The sequence below is a fragment of the Hetaerina americana genome, unplaced genomic scaffold, assembly GCF_022747635.1.
Source record: "Hetaerina americana unplaced genomic scaffold, ioHetAmer1.1.p SCAF_1, whole genome shotgun sequence".
NCBI lineage: Eukaryota > Metazoa > Arthropoda > Insecta > Odonata > Calopterygidae > Hetaerina > Hetaerina americana.
The window spans coordinates 94,231,860-94,249,599 of record NW_027286069.1 but is presented as its reverse complement, the minus strand read 5'-3'; the positions used below and the strand labels follow the sequence as shown (position 1 = coordinate 94,249,599).

Sequence of the window (17,740 nt, the reverse complement as noted above, 5' to 3'; positions counted from 1 at the left end):
CAAAATATTTGGGGAATCGCCAGCACAAGTTATGCAACAATAGTTTTACTAATTGTATTTTATGATTGATTTCATCGGAATTTGAACAATGAAATAACAATTTAACAATTACGTACTCCCAAGCCCTAGGTCAAGAAAAATCTACCTCTGCGGGAATGGGAACGCGCCCTTGAGTTTGCAGGCAAGGACATTGCATCATCGTCACCGGGGCCGGTAAAAAATATGTCCCGGGTGAGGATCGAACTCACGACCTTAAGATTATGAGACTTACGCGCTGCCTGCTGCGCTACCGAGGCTACAAAATACCCACTTGCCATATCTTAATTTCCGTGTGAACGAATTCGTGTAAATGAATCGCAACATTTAGGTGTTGTTCCGGAGGGTCAGAGGAAAAACTGGACGTAGAGGGACTTGTCGAGTTTATCTGTTTGCTGTTTACTCCGTGGATCTACGTTTTTCCGCGTTGGAGTAAGTGTCTTAAGTATTTGTTACAGCTCAGACCTCCAATTTTGCTATTGGAATTTTCATCGCATATCAAATCAAGTATCAAAAATCTGCAAGGATATATTAATAATTAATGCTCTATACGCTCATCATCTTGTTTATCTTCATGTGAACCACAAAGACTTTTAAGTTCCATACTGGGTTCCACAAGGTAAAGATTGCGCCAGAGAAAACTTCCATTGCTAGAAAATGATTTATATAAATAGCGTAAATTATTGGCTAGCGTTCAATACGTCTGAACATAGTTATAACCACTTACTTAAACCGTAGCAGTTCATTTCAACGACCTTTTCTTTAGAATATATTGTGTTTTTCTTGTATTTTTGTTTTGAAAAGGTGTCTTGAATACTTCAACATATACGATACAGACGGCTAAATAAGCTCAAATATTAAGCCTGGTTGAATAACTTACATCTATTTTTTGATTATACGAATTTTGTCAACTCTTTTAGTGCTACCCCAGAAGCCTGTTGCGTAAGCTTATTCTATAGGATATCCTAATTTATTATTGCAATATCACTAATCGAATGCATGACATTTTTTTCCTGACAACATGGACTTAAAGACTATTATCTCCAATTCAACGCACATATAGTCTCCAGCCATTACATTATAATATATGCGTGCCAATAAATTGAAAAACAGACAAAAATAATGCGTAGACCGAGTATTAAAATATCAGCTTTGACAGGCCAACGTATTACTTTATTATTACATCGACCTAAAACAAAACAATTACCGGTACTATGACACCAATCCACTCAGTAAGGAGATCTAAAATGTAGGTTGTTTCCTACTCATAGGTATACATGTCAGCACGTGGAATATTCGCCCCCATTTCTAGCGGATAGAAGTAACCCAGATACCTAGGTCTAAAGGATAAAGTATTATCCGATGGACCCATAATTTCCCATCCCAAGTGTCCCGGCCCTAATACTGCCATTGCTATTCCACTATTCCACAAGATTTGGCAAAATATCCCTCAGGAACAGTTCAGTCGTTTCCAAAACCGCCTCCAAGGAAAACAGCGTAAGGGAGGGAGACAAGGAAATGTCCTACTTCGGCCGACACTTCAGAAGGCACTAAAAGAAGGAATTGAAAAATGGCAAAAAATGAATGGCATCAAAGGGTTGACATAAAAAGCAAGGAAAAAACAAAAGGAAAATATCACCATAGTAGTGGGTGGATGAAAATCGTTGCAAATGTTAAGCTTGCCAAAAAGTATTCGCTTACATTAAAACTGGTGATGAGAGGGTTCTACGTTTGAGATACCGCCTAATATCACATTTTAACGCAGCCAAATGATTGAAAATGGTCGCAAGTAACAATTTAAACGGATGGCCTTTCTGAATAGTTTTCCAATTGATTGCCACATTTTACAAAGACATAATTTGTATGATCAATTTATAATTAGTTATATTTTAACGCATTTATAATTTATTTATATTATCACAATTTATTCAATTGTAAAAAGCGATGAAATAACCATTTTTTGTCTCCATAAAATTACTCTTCTGGCGAACTTTGAAGTTCTTTAACACGCAACCTAGGCCGAAGACAGTTATAACATGACACCATTAAGATGTTTTAGCAAAGAGTCGTTCATTTTAAACTGAACACAAATGATACCAATACCCTTTTACAAAAACATGGAACACTAAGCATTATATTTATCTAGTTAGAGTGAGTTGCCAGTTGTTTCCTCCATTTTAGTGAACACAAATAAGTGATTCACTGCTGACTGAGGCGTAGCTTGACTATTCTTCAAAAATGTCATTACCACAGATAATTTTCCACTCAGCAACCAACAATCACTGGCTTAACTCTCATACCGCTAAAAATCTCAGAAATTGAAATGGATATGCTTAAACGGTAGTTTTTATGTGATAACATGAGTGAGTGTATAAAAGAGAATTTTTTTAGCGAGTGCTGTCGCCTCAAATCTAAAAGTAGTATGTTATCAATCATTACTAAAAAGAAAAAGTAACTAAATTGACACGGTCACAGAAAATTGGTGCGAATGGGGAGGTGCACCGTTAAGTTTAGAAGACAGATATGGGTGAAAATAAGATCTAGATATGGAAGAGGAATTGTAGCTAAACTTTTGATAATTTCTTTACCTACACTAAAAAGTGATATAGGTAGGTTTTTGAGTGTGAAACTGTTTCAGGGCGTTAATACTGACTATTAACAGGGCGTTATAATATTGATTATTTTGGAGAATAGTTTCGAAATAACAAAGCTGGTTTTCTTTACTCATTAGGGTTCACGGAAATATGCATCATTTTATACGAAGAAATTTGATTTTCAAAAATGCAGGCACCCAAAATATATTTCACCCTAAATTACATAAAAAATTTAGTAGTTGGACGAAATGACGAGTGGTAGAAAAAAGATTAAGTTAAAATAGCTTATTTAAATTCTCGGTTTTCGGATGTCCAGTAATTTGTTAAACAGGGCGAAGTGTAAACCCCTGAGCCCATCGAAAAACTAGCTTGGCCGGTAAACCACTAATATTTATGGCAACGTTTTTCCTGAAGATTTAGGGAAGTATTTTTTTCGAAAAGCAGGTCACATTAATTCGGACTATTTCCAAAATTGATAAGTTAGGAAGCCTATATTATTCACCCGAATATTTGAGAAGTTCTGCAATTCAACAGGCTCGTTGGAAAATGCTCACCTAAGCGAAAAAGTTATCGTAGACCTTAGTACTGTAATCCGCGATAAATTTTTCGCTGTCTTAGTAGACAATGTTTTTCATGCAGGCACTACTTGGCAACCTCTACGTCATCTGGCTGATCTCAAGTAAACTTTGAGGGCAGAGTCTGCTATTTGGGAAGATAAGTAATAGAGAACTGACATGTTCTTTCTTACCCGTTTGCATCCAAAGTTTACCCATGCGCAACCCATTGGCCAAAAATAAATTTAAAACGAAAAGCGAACAATTTATTTCATTAGGATGTACGACTCATTGCAACGCCCTCATCTATTTTCGTAATGAAGTACACGAGAGCGATCAAGATTCTCACATTACTATGTGCTTGCTGCAAACTTGTGTTAAATATGAACATCCTTCCTGCGTTTCATCCCACGAGGCAACGTTCTTTCTGCTTTTACCCTAGTCGCGCTTGTTGAAACACTCTTACGAGACCTTTTAGGTATTATGCACAAGTACGCGTACTTATTGTTACACGAACACAATGTAACTACAGAATGGGACAAACAGTGAGTCCGGCCACGGCGAAAAAAGAGGTAGTGAGAGGAATGATGGTTGCGTGCGAGAGGCTAAATCAAAAGGAGACAAAACACGCGAACGAAGGGCAAAAGGCGCACAATGAAAAGCCTTCCGATTGACTGACAAAGGAATGAATCATTTAGGTTGGATCCCACGCCCCCCCACTCCCCTTCACACTCCCTAAGCCTTCTAGTTCCCGCTGCCCAGCTCTCTCCGGGACCCCTTAGAGCGTGGTTAGGCCCTGGAATTTTGATATCCCCGGAAATGCGATTTTTCGCGGCCGTGCTCTTTGATTACAGGATCTCGTTCGACTATTTTTTTTATATTTTTACCGCCTTCAATTTTTCCCGCCTTAAATTCCTTCAAACGGATTCCGGCGAAAAATACTTTCCCATCGTGTGCGGCCCAAAGAGGGAAGGGGGAGGAGGATAAGCATCGCGGGGGAGGGTGAGGGGGTTGTGCGCCGCGTAAAAAGGAGTGAGTGCATCGATGGGGCCGCGTCAAAGTGATTGCTGCACGGCTGATTGACGACGGCGTCATCATTTTTTTTAATGCCCGGTCGAATGAGTCTCTTTCCAGGATGGCGTGAGCACATCCGCTCGCACACAAGTTCGGGCATTCAACAGGAACTCTCATTCGGGTTATTGCGAGAGCAAGTTATCAAGGAGTGGAAACTGACACTCCAACTCCCCCCCCCCCACTCTGCCCCTTCTCCCGAATAGTTTTTCTCATGACTCTCGAAAGGAAGAAGATTCTCGGCTAGGAAAAATTCCCAAACTTCTCTCCAAATCCACCGATGGCCGCGCGGCTCTGTTGGCTGACCCCTTTCGAATCCCTTGAACCTCCCCCCACCCAACTTTCCGGGCGTATTTCGTGCCATTCCGCTAACGGCTCTCGAAAATTCAAAGTGTTCACCCAAGCAAGAACGTGCTTCCCAATAGGGGATCCAGGGCTATCTTGGGATTCCTCTGACTATCCTGAAATATTAGACAGGAACTCCTCGCAAAATAATTAAACCATGGATGAACGGATGAGTTGCCTCAATAGAGACGTATTTTTCAGTTTAATTCGTGTGTTCTTTGTTTCAACAAGGATTCTGTAGTATATACAAAAGACCCCGCTCAGAAATTAGTTAAAGTGGTTGGTCCGGCGGATGTGTCGGAATAGCCGCTGGCAGTATAGACTGGAAGCGGATCGTCAGCTAACCGAGTTTGGGACTTCGAACTGAACGTCCAGTGATGGCGCATGACGTGGTTACCAACATTGAGTTTTCGGCATGATCGGAAATAGGCCAAGTCATTGAAGCATCTAAAATCGAATTGAAACCTCCCCTACTTAAAAATGTCATTCAAGGGTATAGGTCACGATATGGATGGACGCCTCGCTGGTATTAACTCCACATTCTTCTCATTATTCGATAATTTCTTATCCAGCAGAGCTACAGTAAAGACCTACTGTATACTACCTAGTGGCAAAAACTAAAGTATCCGAGAATTCATAAAATCAGGGAATAATTGGACGCAGAGGCAGAATAATCAAATTAAATATATCCCCCTGAAACCACGATGGTAATTTAAATTATTTCTCGGATGTTGCATACCATAATACGTGGATACATATTTTAACGAACCGTTGTTAACTGGCTCTAACTGAGTAAATAGATATATTAAAGTAATATCCAAATCAGCTTGACATAAAAACTCACCATCATACTTCTGCGCACGATAGACGTCCAGAAGTCTCGAATAACTTTGATGACAGCGAAAAACACTTTTTCGGTGTAGATGTAGACAAAACGGTTGAGATTGAAAAAATCGGAACGCAACAACTGCCAGAAGCTTGCGGAAATATCCATTAACGACTGTAATAAATCACGAAATACGAGTGATGAGGGAGTTTAATATTACTAATTTTAGGCCAGGCCATTCAAATCAATTTTTCAAGAACAAAAAAAAATAGTGCCATCTTCCCTCTGTTGGTGTACATACGCTCTTTTATCACGGAGGGAATAGGTGAACATGAAAACACCTAGAGAGCAGGAATATTCTATTCCTGCATACTGTAATTTCGAAATTTTTCCCAGTATAACATTTCCGAAATTCAAAAATTAATTATTAATACCAAAAAAAAATATAATAACCCCGAAAATTTTCGCCATAAAAATGCTTATGGAAACCACATGAGGCGAGTATTCGCGCGATCTCTCCTTGCCTCTAGCAGAGAAACCCCTCGCCTTCAACTACGCCCAAAAAGAATTACGATAAAAACAGCGTATTTCTAAACTGATGATGATGCACTAGTATTGAATTATTGTAGTTTTAAGATACATGTTCCATTTTTTTTAAAGTGAGCACTTAATTTCCGGGGTTTACAACAATCTTATTAACATTTTTTATATAGGAAATGGATCATCATAGCAATTAAACCATAATCATCACCCAAAATAATTACGTTTTTTAATCATTTTGCTTCATCACGATTTGGGCAACCATGACCTCCATTTGAAATTTGGAAATAGGCACGTGAATAAATAATTACAATCAAAATTCATTACTGAACTGACAAGCTTCTCCTTAACACGTATAGATTTACAGCGTGTATTACGCGTTGTTATGAATCATTAGCTTTAATATGTCTGATACTGAATAATTTATAGCGCTGAAAAGCATCAATCATTATACAGGCTCCATTTATTAATAAAGCAACTCAGAATTTTGATAACTATCAACAAACTGATTTTTATGGTTATCAGATTGAAAAAAATGGCTACTTTCGAAATTATTTTTAATTCGTTTGCGTAAAAAATATTCGTCTCAACATTTCATTTATCTACCACTGTTTCCATCTTTAGATATTAACAAACGGGTCCATTATATGCTAAATACATATTTTTTATAAATGTATCCTAAATTTTAAATAATTAAAAACCAAAAAAGCAGATGAATGTATGCTAAGTGATTATGCCCGATAAATAATCTACAATTAAAACGTTATCAATTTTAAGTGAAAAAATAATACTGCTGCATAATTTATTAAGCTACCTACATTTAATTGAAATTACGTAAACCAAGAACGATACTGTTAACAATGAAAAATATTAAGAAAATGAAAATTAACCGTCACGAGATCATAAGCATCGACATAAAAAAATGAATTACGCTTCAATAATTTTCTGAGCAGAAAATTGTACGTATTAAATCAAGACGTAATTAAAGGTGAGGATTTTAAATAGAAGAAACGCTCCAATACAACTTTTGCATATTTAGCCAGCAAGTTGCTGGCAAAATGCGTTTATTATTTTTCTAAATCAGTGTAAATATTGACAACTGTCAATACTATGAAACGGAAGATAAAAAAAATAAGCTGATTGGTTTCGGGTTTAAAACCAAAATCAGCTAATTGGTAATAGGTCTAAAACAAGAAGAATACGTAAAATGGTGACATCATCGCATGACATTGAATACAATGTGACGCGGGGCCACTATTATCCTGGCATAAACCAAATTTGTTGAGAGCAATTCATTTTCGGGGATTAGTTAATATTAAAACATGGAAGACAGCTCATTTTGCTTGTCATGCCTCCTTCACTTAAATACCTCTATAAAATTTTCACCCAATACTTTCATCGTGGAAGATTGATATTTGATTCATGACGAAAAAGATGATAACGATACTATTCACGTAGTGTTAAAGATTTAAAGCGAAGTGCATTGCAGTGCATAACTGCAACTCCCGCGCTAGGCTTTAGGTTATGGCACTCAGAACTATTAAAAAAATATTAAAGCTATAGGTCAAATTAGAGATCTAATACGGTATATTTGACAGAAGAAAATATCTTATTTTCACACAATGACAAGAACGCGACACAAAAAATGCGTTTAAAGACGTCGGGCCCTATTCGTGATTTCTGGCGCTCTCAACTTTCGGAAGTTATTGAAAGGGATTACATCGTAAAAAAAGGCAGATGGTCCTGTCTCGGTCGAGTACCAAGAAGTAGGACGGACAAGTTATTGACACCCACATGTTCTATAATCGCCCATCGAGGCGTAAATAAAGAAAGCTTTTAAAAAAGTATTCAAAGAAAATTTTGTAGAATTTCGCACAGAATTTAAACTAAGTACAACCAGTTTCTCCACATGTGCCATCACTAGCTACAAAATATTATTTCACACCTCGCAATATCTGTGAGCAATTCAATAAATTGTTCTTTCTACACCCTTTCTAATATTCAGTGGCTCCACAAAGTAACGCTTCACAAAGCCCATTTTATCAAATAAACCTTTGACTTCAAGTTCTACAATCTATAGCAATGAATTTTATATCTTATTCTACCATTCAATTAAGAGACCTACGGAGAATGAAATGGAGTAACTTCTCTATGTCCAAGAATAGGTGCTCTGATTACCTGTTTATATTTGCAATCTAATCATCTATTTATGATATTAAATTCATCTAGGAAATCTGTCATCTATTTATCTAGAAATGTCTTGTGTTACTGTAATTAAAATAGTAAAATATCCCCAAAAATGTTTGAAATTTACAGAACATCAGCCGGAATTGAGCGTAAAACCACCACCATAAGTTTTCCTTTATTTAGCATATCGGCCTGTATGAATTTTTGCCCGTGTAGTCAACCCAGAGCACGATCCTTTGTTCAACTCGTCTCCACGAACCACCCCCGTCTCCCTTCTCGCCCTCCTTCCTCTCCTGCTCCAACGCCTCTGGCTTCATTTCTCCGATACACCTTTGCCTGGAGGGTAAACACGGTTGCCCTGTTTGAGGGATAAATTGACCGCAAGTCGCTGAGACAATTTTTCACCCAATTCCGCCTCCATATCAAAGGGAGATGGAGGAAAAAAGGAATAATTTCCCCCAAGGATCCTCCCAAAAGGTCGCTTTCAATGATTCATTCCCTTCCCATTCAACTACGCACATCCACGACACAATGTTCCCTCCGGTCGAACTAAAACTACTTTCCCCAATTCAAAAAACTATTTTTTGTAAACCTTGTTCCAAAATTCAAAACATTTCGTGGAAAATTTTAATTCGGAGAAAGGGAACATGATCATACGCTACTTCACAGTAGAACTGCGTGGAATTTGGATTGAAAGGTCGTTAGGTCAACCTGTTAGATACAGCTCTGAGTTGGGAGAGAAATTGCGCACTACTATGACTTCCCGCGGTAAAATACTGTCTCATCCATAAAATAATACAAACAAAAGAATTTTCTAATCATAATTCGAATTCTAACCTAAAATTCTAATTTTCTAACGAACAAATCCTTAAAAAATAACTATAGCAATTCATCGATACAGGTATAAATTTGTGGAAAAACTATTAAATTTTGACTAGATTTGTATTGTAAATCCACTAAACGGCTAAATTTATATCATAAGTTTTTCAATGAACGCTTTCCTAAGGCAGCAAATTTATTAGCTCTTTTCATCCACTCATTGGCTTTCATTTGCATTTTTCATTCATGTATTATTCATATTTTTGTGCAATGCCTGATGACTAAATCAAACTATCATGAGGGAACAAAATTTAAAAAAAAAATGCCAAAAACGTCAAAAATACATTGTCATTCGCAAAACGGGATAAAAGATTCTACTCAGCTATGACTTGAAGAAATGTTGACCCATTTGTTGAAAAGATAATGCAGACAAGTTCTAATAAATAGTATCTAGCTGTCACATACATAGAAAGCTGCGAGCCAATTTTTATTAAAAATGTAATATGATGGACGTTTGAGTCACCCTTATTACTTTACTATAGCATTTGTGCAGTAAAAATCCTTTGTGCTTGTCAGGGTATGAATTTTTTAATTCAATAGAATACGATATAAAGGCATTGCTGGCATGTTGTCCTTTATTTTACTAAAAAGTTCAAATTAATTTTAATTTCCCTCGGATATACGAATATCAGCCTTCCGCAAGCTATTGAGACAAAATAAAAACTTTCACGCTGGCCTCAATCCTCTTTCCTCAGAGACATAAAAAATTATTTAAGATAGAACTGCTGACTGGCTCAGAGCATATCTTTCGTCCATAACGCATATGGAAGTGAATAATCTGCATTAGATAAAGGCTCGGTACGATACAAGCACAGTCAGGAGTATGTAAGCCACCACATCCGTATTCGCAATATTTCCATTTGAAATTTCGCCCACGTGCTAAACATTCGCACGAGCAGAGCTAGTTTCAAGCGTAAATATTTTATACTAGCTCCGTTTCTTTCATATTAATTTTTATGATTATCTCAATGAGGTATCAGTCACTCCGATATAAATTACCACTCAATGAATAAAACATAGAATACGAAATTGTTGATCATTTGGAAAAAATTATATTTAACTCGACAAAACGGCTACCAAGAATAATAAATTTCCAAGTAGTTATTTATCAACGCGAGTTCGGCAAAAAATAAATAAATAATGATAATCACGATTATTTTTGCTCCAAAGTTTACACCTTCATGTAAACGTTCATTTCACTTCAAAACACGAACGAGTTACTGTTTTATGAATCAATGTATATTAACAGCAAGAGCCACTAAAAAGTTATTTTTTTCTTCCTTCCTCCACCGAAACTCTCTCCCTATAAACAACTCCCGTTTTTTGTTCCCCATCCCCTTGCCCCGTTGATTCATATTCTCTTTTCTTCCTTCAGGGTCGTTCTTGAGCCGTCCTACCCACTCGCGCCTCGCCACCCGTTTCGGGTGAGGTGCTGTGGAGGGTGACGGGGGAGGGAGAACTTTGAAACATGCGCCAGAGCGGGGGTAACTACATTCACATCTCCCCTCCCCCGCTCCGCTCTGCGTCATTCGCGGACGCGTGCTGACTCCGAGTTCGTATTTATTCCGTTCTCCGAAAAACAAAACGGGTCAGGAAAGAGCGAGTGCCAGGGAGAAAGTCGAGAAACAATGAAGAATCGCCACGCACGGTTGAGGCGCCATGTTTCATGGCTGGTATATGACCGTGAGGTTTTTCCTTCGAGCAAACTCGAGAATTTCTGGTCAAAAATTAAAGCCGTTGAATTAGCCAAAAAGAGGAGCTGTATGAATCATAAATATGCGTGATAGCAGCATAACAATTAATAAAGGTTATTTAAGACGACCTCTGACTTTTAATATCCACCTCAAATTAAATTTAAATTCCGTTTGGTTTGGTTGAATTGACAAATACAGGATCTGTATCCAATACTAAATGTATCGCTCCGTATTACAACCAAATTCATATTTTTTCTGTTGGGCTTTGAGAATGTTTTATGAAATCCATGTTTTTTCCATATATAAGACGACAATTGTCAACGGATAGGTCAATGAATCACGTGTATGTATATTACAGAGTATCAAATAAGGCAATCATTTCATGGTAGAACATGTGGAAGAAAGGACGAAGATGAAAGGTGAGAAAGTAAGGAAGCAAACGACAAGTGAATTTTTCCTTTAATTTTCTTTCTCAGGATTAAATGTTACTCTCCCATGCGTGATAACCTTCTATCATCCTCAAATTGTGTCACATAATACTGAGAAACGTTTCGGTTCGCTCAGATAATAATCCTGGAAATTTTCCCAATAAATGGCATACAAATTAATCTTTAAACACTCCAAAATCGTAATATAATTCGGGGAGAAGGTTTTAAGGTAGACTGGATTAATCGACCTCCCACACTTAGGACCCACAGACTTCCTCGCTGGCTAGGTTACGTCAAGAAGCTATAAGCTTATCAGCAAGCAGCTTAAGAGAATAATCCGTAGTTAAGTGGGAGTAAACATAATCCCCCTATCACACTTGCATCACTCTATCTTTCAACACTCACTTAAAAGATAAGACATGCATTTCAGTAACTACTTTCTACTCTTCAATCTTCTAAAGATGATTTAATTTCAGCAGTTGTACGAGCAAATTCGCAATAATACCGAAGTGACAGTCTCCTGTTTATGTTTCGACAGTCAAAGTTCAGGGTGAGGGAGATGGGAATTGCGAAGATAGACCAAATGAAAGGGGAATTTTGGTCAAAGGAGAAGCCTCGATCGTTCTTGGATTCTTCGAGGAAAATTACGGAAAGGGAACAAAAATCCCCGGTTTGCGTTGCCAATCATTAGATCGTTTGTCCGAAAGCGAAATTAATGAGGAAAAAGAAAAGGGATCGTATTCAGTTTAAAAATCGCGACTATAAAATTGCTCAATTGAAAAACATATCGAATTATCTGAACATTGCTAGTGTAAGCGCTTAAGTAATGAGAAATTTACAATGCATTATTGTGCTTTAGCGGGCGCATTCAATCAGAATATTTCGATTTTCTTACGTATGTGACGTGCTCTTTTAACACCATTTGTATATTTATAATAATTTTATTTTCATCTGGCGATGAAATCCACATTAATGGGATTCATTAAAGTTTTCCATTTTTTTGAATTGAATAAGTACATCGATATCAATCTGCTTGGCTTCACTGAATATATCTTTGCGTAGCACTGTTGTTGGATACTAGGATCAGAATGTCTAAGAATGAGAGTTGACTATATTTTGTAACTCGAATGAAGTTTTAAAACAAGGAAAGAGGGTATTTAAATCAGTAGAGTAATAATCGATATCACCATTGAATAGAATAGAATGGGAGTACATCATTAACCAGTTGTTTGGTAAATATTTAAATTTGGATTTATTTTTCTTCTCAAAATGTAAAATAAATCCCTTGATCACTATTGGAGAGAATAACTAAAATCTTGTCTATAGAATTGATTATTTAAAAATAGGAATTAATGGCGTGTAAACATAAATATTTTGTCAATCCGATATTTCTCATTACATTTCTGATTAGATGGGTGATTGAATTCAATTAATGGAATAGCCGTTAATTAATCTCTGATTCCCCAAGTTTTCCCCCTGGAATGTTTTCTACTAGTCCTCCAAATGAAAAACGCCCCCCTAGTTTCAAAGAGGTCGCGAAATATCCCACTCGCAACTGTCATTGCGTTTGCTAGAATCAAGTAACTAATGTAACTTGCTGTGACAGTTCGACCCTGTGGACATCAGCGTAGAATTTAACAGTTGAATAGGCTACTTTAGAAACTCTGCCACTCCTATCCATGCAGGTCAGGCAAAATAATTACTCGTTTGAACAAAGCAAACGTGTCTGCTGTATCGGCGCACGTGTGAGTGCCTAGCTGTTCCGTCCACCATATTACGCGACAAAGCTTCCTGATACTTCCTATGAAAAGGACACCTGAGAAATTATCATGGTTCCGGAGTTCATTCTAAAGCAACGGAGTCTCGTGGCTCGGTCAAATTGCAAAGTGTGCGTTCTGACTGAGTCGAAATGTTTGCCGTCGCTTATGGAGTTCTCTCGCCCGCCCTTTGCCCTTTAACCCGATCGTTCGCCTCGGTAACCACTAACCCTCCATTCCCCTTCATCTCCCGATGTCTCTCCTTTGTCGTCCTCTAAAAAAACCTTCCCATTTACCACATTCCGTGCCTGTGGCATCAGCAAAACCTTCACAAAAAGGATCCGCAGAATTCATTCCCAGGTTTCGCGATGTGTCTTACATTTCGCCAGTGCCTCCCCCGAGGCGAGAGGTATTCATCGTCCAACTTCTACTTCTCCTCCAATCACAGTATGACCGAAGGCACATTTTCATGCACCAACTCTCCCAAAATTCTGTCTAGGAGCTGCAGCGACACACTGGGTGAACTCTTGAAATAAGCCTCCGTAAATAAAATGACACTATTCTCCTAAACAAAAATACTACTACTACTCCAGCAAGAAACACACTTCAACAAGCACTTTAGTAGTTCAGCTCTTCATTACGGACTCAACGATATAGCACTCGTGAAGTAGAATTCTCGTTCGAAACTTCATGTTTCACGCCCTCCTTAACGTGACCGAATCTGGTGAGCCCTTGAAATCACCGCTTTTAATAATTACAGGATATCCCAACCCAGCTTCAAAAAGGCTGAGGAGAAAGGAACTTAAGGTTTCCCCCCCTCCATTTTAAAAGAATCACCTCGGCGAATGGAATGAGAAAAATGCCAAGTGAAACAATTCCTCAGCAGATTTTAATGCCTAAACACTTTCAATCCCATCCCTTAAACGAGTCTCAGTTTTTCACTCATCATCCCCTATCAAACCCAATCAATATTCGAACCAATATCTCTCTACCAACTACCTTTCCCTTCAATTAACAAATTTACTCGTCCTTTCTCTACTACACATCATTTCCATGTCTTATTAAATTTACGTAGTACCCTACTACCTTCTCCGTAGTAGGGGGAAAATGTTTGTCCTGGCGCAGGTTTGACCTTGACATTCCAACCCGGAACTATCGGTCGCAGAGAAAAACAAATGACGTCACGTGAAAGAGGGGGGCATTTATCCTTCACAGGCAATATAATTGCATCACGTCAACCCAACCCACGCAGGAAAAATCATCCTGGCGCAAGTTTCACCTTGAAACTCAAACCCGGATACATCAACAACTATCGGTCGTAGAGAAAAACAAATAACGTCACGTGAAAGAGGGGGGAGGGAGCATTTTTCCTTCATATGCAATCTAGTTGTACAACGTCAACCCAACCCATGCAGGAAAAATCATGACCCAAGGCCATCGCCTCTTATATCTCCAGAACTATCGATTGTAGAGTACAACAAACGGTGCCAAGTGAAAGAAGAGCTAATTATACTTCAGAGAAATGCCTTAAAGAGTCCTCTTTATATTGGACAATATATAGATTTTATCAAATATCTCGTTTAATAATAACGATAACAACAAATAAACAAAAATAATGGAAAGACAACGTGATTATATGTTAAAAAGGTCCTTATTATTTTTTTGATAGCACTTTAAATAAGCCCGTAAAAATTAATTAAAGTTCTCAAGACCTAATTTTTTGAAATTCCCGCTATTTCTCTTCAATTCCGCTTTGCTATTCTCTCATTCTATACCTATTAATCAGTCTCCTTCTCCTATTCGGAAATTGACATTTAAAGCGGAGGGCATGAAGAGAGAGTAGAATTGCGTTAACCGGGAAACGCCCATCCCTCACCCCTTAGCTTTTTCCCTTTCCACCACACTTTCTACGCAGTATATAAAGGGGACGGATCGGCGTTAGGTCGCCAGCAGATCGGGAAATAGTCCCGGTCTATAGGCCCACCTAATCATCGTGTAGGGTTCCAGATGAGATCTTCCTCCGTGGGGCTAACACCAAAAGCTGTGGGGGTAAGTATGACCCGTTAGCCAAATTGGCTTTTCGGATTTTTTTTCATTTTTTCTATACGCTCTAGAAGCGAGCAAATGTGAAGATGGGTCACTCTCAATGCCCGCCTTCGATTCCCGGCGAGAAAACCGGAGACCCTTTCCAGGGTATCCAAGGGTTTTCAGGGTACGGGAATATCATTGTCGAAAGGACACCCCCTATGTACCCCTTAGCGGGTTGAGCATCGTGGGGGTACTCAGTACTGTCGTACTGAGTATTTTTCCAGAACTTTCAGACCGATCGGACCAGTGGTTTTGGCCCTATGGCCAAAAAAGCCGAAATTTTCGGGAATTATGCTCAATAACTCCGTTGTTTGAAGAGATAAAAATATGATTTAAATTTGAATGTTTATCAGAAAACAGCTGGCTACCGATTCCGCGTGGAATTAATCGTAAAAATATTAGGGTTCACCCTAGGGTAATAAGGGTATAGTAAAATCTCCGACTGAAGTACCCTTTTCAAAATGCTATATGATACGGAGCATAAGTGTTTACTATTCCCAATTTCTAAAAGTTTGATATACCAAATAGGTAGGTCACTATTCCTAAAAGAAAGGATAAGAATTAGGCGGTGGCGTTTACAAAAAACCCTCTAGATAAAAATATGGTTTAAATTTGAAAGTTTATCAGGGAAAATTTAGTTATCTATTCCGCATTGAATTACCCGTAAAATTATAAGTGTTTACCCTTGGAAAACTAAGGGTATGGAAAAATCCCTAATTGAGGTACCATTTTTAAAATTCTGTACGATACCAGACATAAGGGTATAACATTCCCAATTTCTAAAACTTTGATATACCAAATAGGTGGACCAAATATATAATGTTTTCTCTAAGGAATAGGGATACAAAATTGTGGAAATTCATATATATTAAAACGAACATTTTGTTTCAAATAATTTTTATTTGATTATTTTTTTTACATATAAAAAACTTTTCTTGGCTATAATTATAAATCATAACCTCCCCCACCGTCATTGTAAACATTCGGGGGAGAAAAAGTTTCTTCTCCCTCCCCCGAAAAAAGATTGTCGCCACCACCCCCTCCCCGAATCGGGTGGTCATCATCTCCACCTTCTCCACCCGGTAGCGGGTTTCCTCCTCCAAATCCTCCTTCTTCAGAAATGACCCCTCCTCCTGCAACCGAAAGAATCTTTCCCGGATGCTAGCCTGCCAGAATAAAAATAGGTACCGTCAGTAGATATTAATTACACTTCGAGCATTATTAAAATTTGATATAACCAGTTAAAAAAGCTACCACAGAAGTTGATGAAGAGGTCAACGCTTCGGGTGACGTTGAGGTGGAGGTGGTGACGCTGACAGTGGGGGTGCTGTTAAGCGTCGTGGTTGAGGGGGTGGACTCCATCCTACAAAGGTAAAAACGAAAACTTTGTATACAATAAATCATATGTTTATATATATATTAATCGTTACTCACATCAATTAACTGGAGGGTGATTAGAACTGCCAAAACCACCCTGTCCTCGGTTACTATTAGAGGTAACGTCATCAGACACTACAAATGAAACATCTGTAGCGATTCTTTCAAGGATGATTTGACATATTCTAGCTCCTCTTCTCACCAAAAAATCCTCATCACTATGGTTATAGAGGAGAACCTTAATTTCCCCCCTATAATCAGGATCAATTACACCCGCCCCAACTTCTATCCCATACCTCAGCGAAAGACTAGAGCGGGATGCGAGTCTCCCGTAAAATCCTTTGGGGATTTCAAGGGAGAATCCGCAAGGTATTAAAGCCCGCCCCCGCTTAGGAATTATATCCCACTGGACAGCACTAATATCATATCCAGCAGGGCATTCATAGCATGGCATAGGGGTACTTGCAAACGGGTGTAGTTTCCTAATGATGATGGAAATTCTGAAAATTTTAATATGATAAATATATATATTTAAGACCCCTCCTCAACCATATTCAAATAACATTTAAAATAATGTTAATTATCTCTAAGTCATAATTACCCAGAAGCAGAAGTAGTAGCCTCCATGATTATGATTTTTGGTGCAGGAGTGGTGACAAGACTGGAATATGGTGCAATTCGGCAATTCGGCAATGAGCGGCGATGATCAGAGGAGAGCGGATAATAGCGACGGTAGTAGATCTCTGCCAGGTGTTGAATGATGGAGACTCAAAGCTGAGGGTTTATATACAGGAACGCTTCTGTAGAGCATCATGCTACGTGCTAAAACTAGGAAGTTAGAGGAGGAGGTTGCATTAAGCAAGATCGGATAGTGGAGTGGGTTTTTTTTCACTCCGCTGACCTCACTCGTTGAACATATCCCAACATCCTTGAGAGATTCCTCATCCTCCTTAATCTCTTTCAATAACAACTCCTTGCATGTCCTCGGATGTTCGGCATTGAGCATTGCATTTTTTCAGTAGAAGCTGCCAACTCCAAAGACCTTGGCACATGCTCAGGTTGCGTCGAAGGATAATTGAAAGGAAATACCTGAACTAGTCAATTCCATCCAAGCACATGCGTAGATGATGAAATTACTTGATTTCAACTAGGTAACCTTCTTGCGCGGATGTTCGGCATTGAGCATTGCATTTTTTCAGTAGAAGCTGCCAACTCCGCAAACCTTGGCACATGCTTAGGTTGCGTCGGTGGATAATTCAAATGGTTGAACTAGTTAATTCCATCCACATCCAGACCAGCACATGCACAGATGATGACATTACTTGATTCTAACTAGGTGGCCTTCTTGCACGGGTGTTCCGCTG

At 38.5% G+C, this 17,740-nt stretch overlaps 1 long non-coding RNA gene and 1 other non-coding gene across 4 annotated transcripts; both read right to left on the bottom strand.

Annotated features, from left to right (window-relative positions):
• Positions 1-223: 223 nt before the first annotated feature.
• On the bottom strand, positions 224-296 carry TRNAM-CAU (transfer RNA methionine (anticodon CAU)). The gene has a single exon. It is a non-coding gene; the product is annotated as a tRNA-Met (tRNA).
• A 15,598-nt stretch (positions 297-15,894) lies between these two features.
• LOC139686694 (uncharacterized) lies at positions 15,895-16,995 on the bottom strand. 3 transcript variants are annotated; one of them, XR_011700537.1, is made up of 4 exons: positions 16,978-16,995; positions 16,434-16,876; positions 16,254-16,362; positions 15,895-16,165 (listed from the first exon to the last, which is right to left on the bottom strand). It is a non-coding gene; the product is annotated as an uncharacterized lncRNA (long non-coding RNA). The 3 variants fall into 3 exon arrangements; XR_011700538.1 differs by lacking the exon at positions 16,978-16,995 and having other exon boundaries at positions 16,254-16,383; positions 16,434-16,951; XR_011700534.1 differs by lacking the exon at positions 16,978-16,995 and having other exon boundaries at positions 16,434-16,951.
• Between the last annotated feature and the right edge of the window lie 745 nt (positions 16,996-17,740).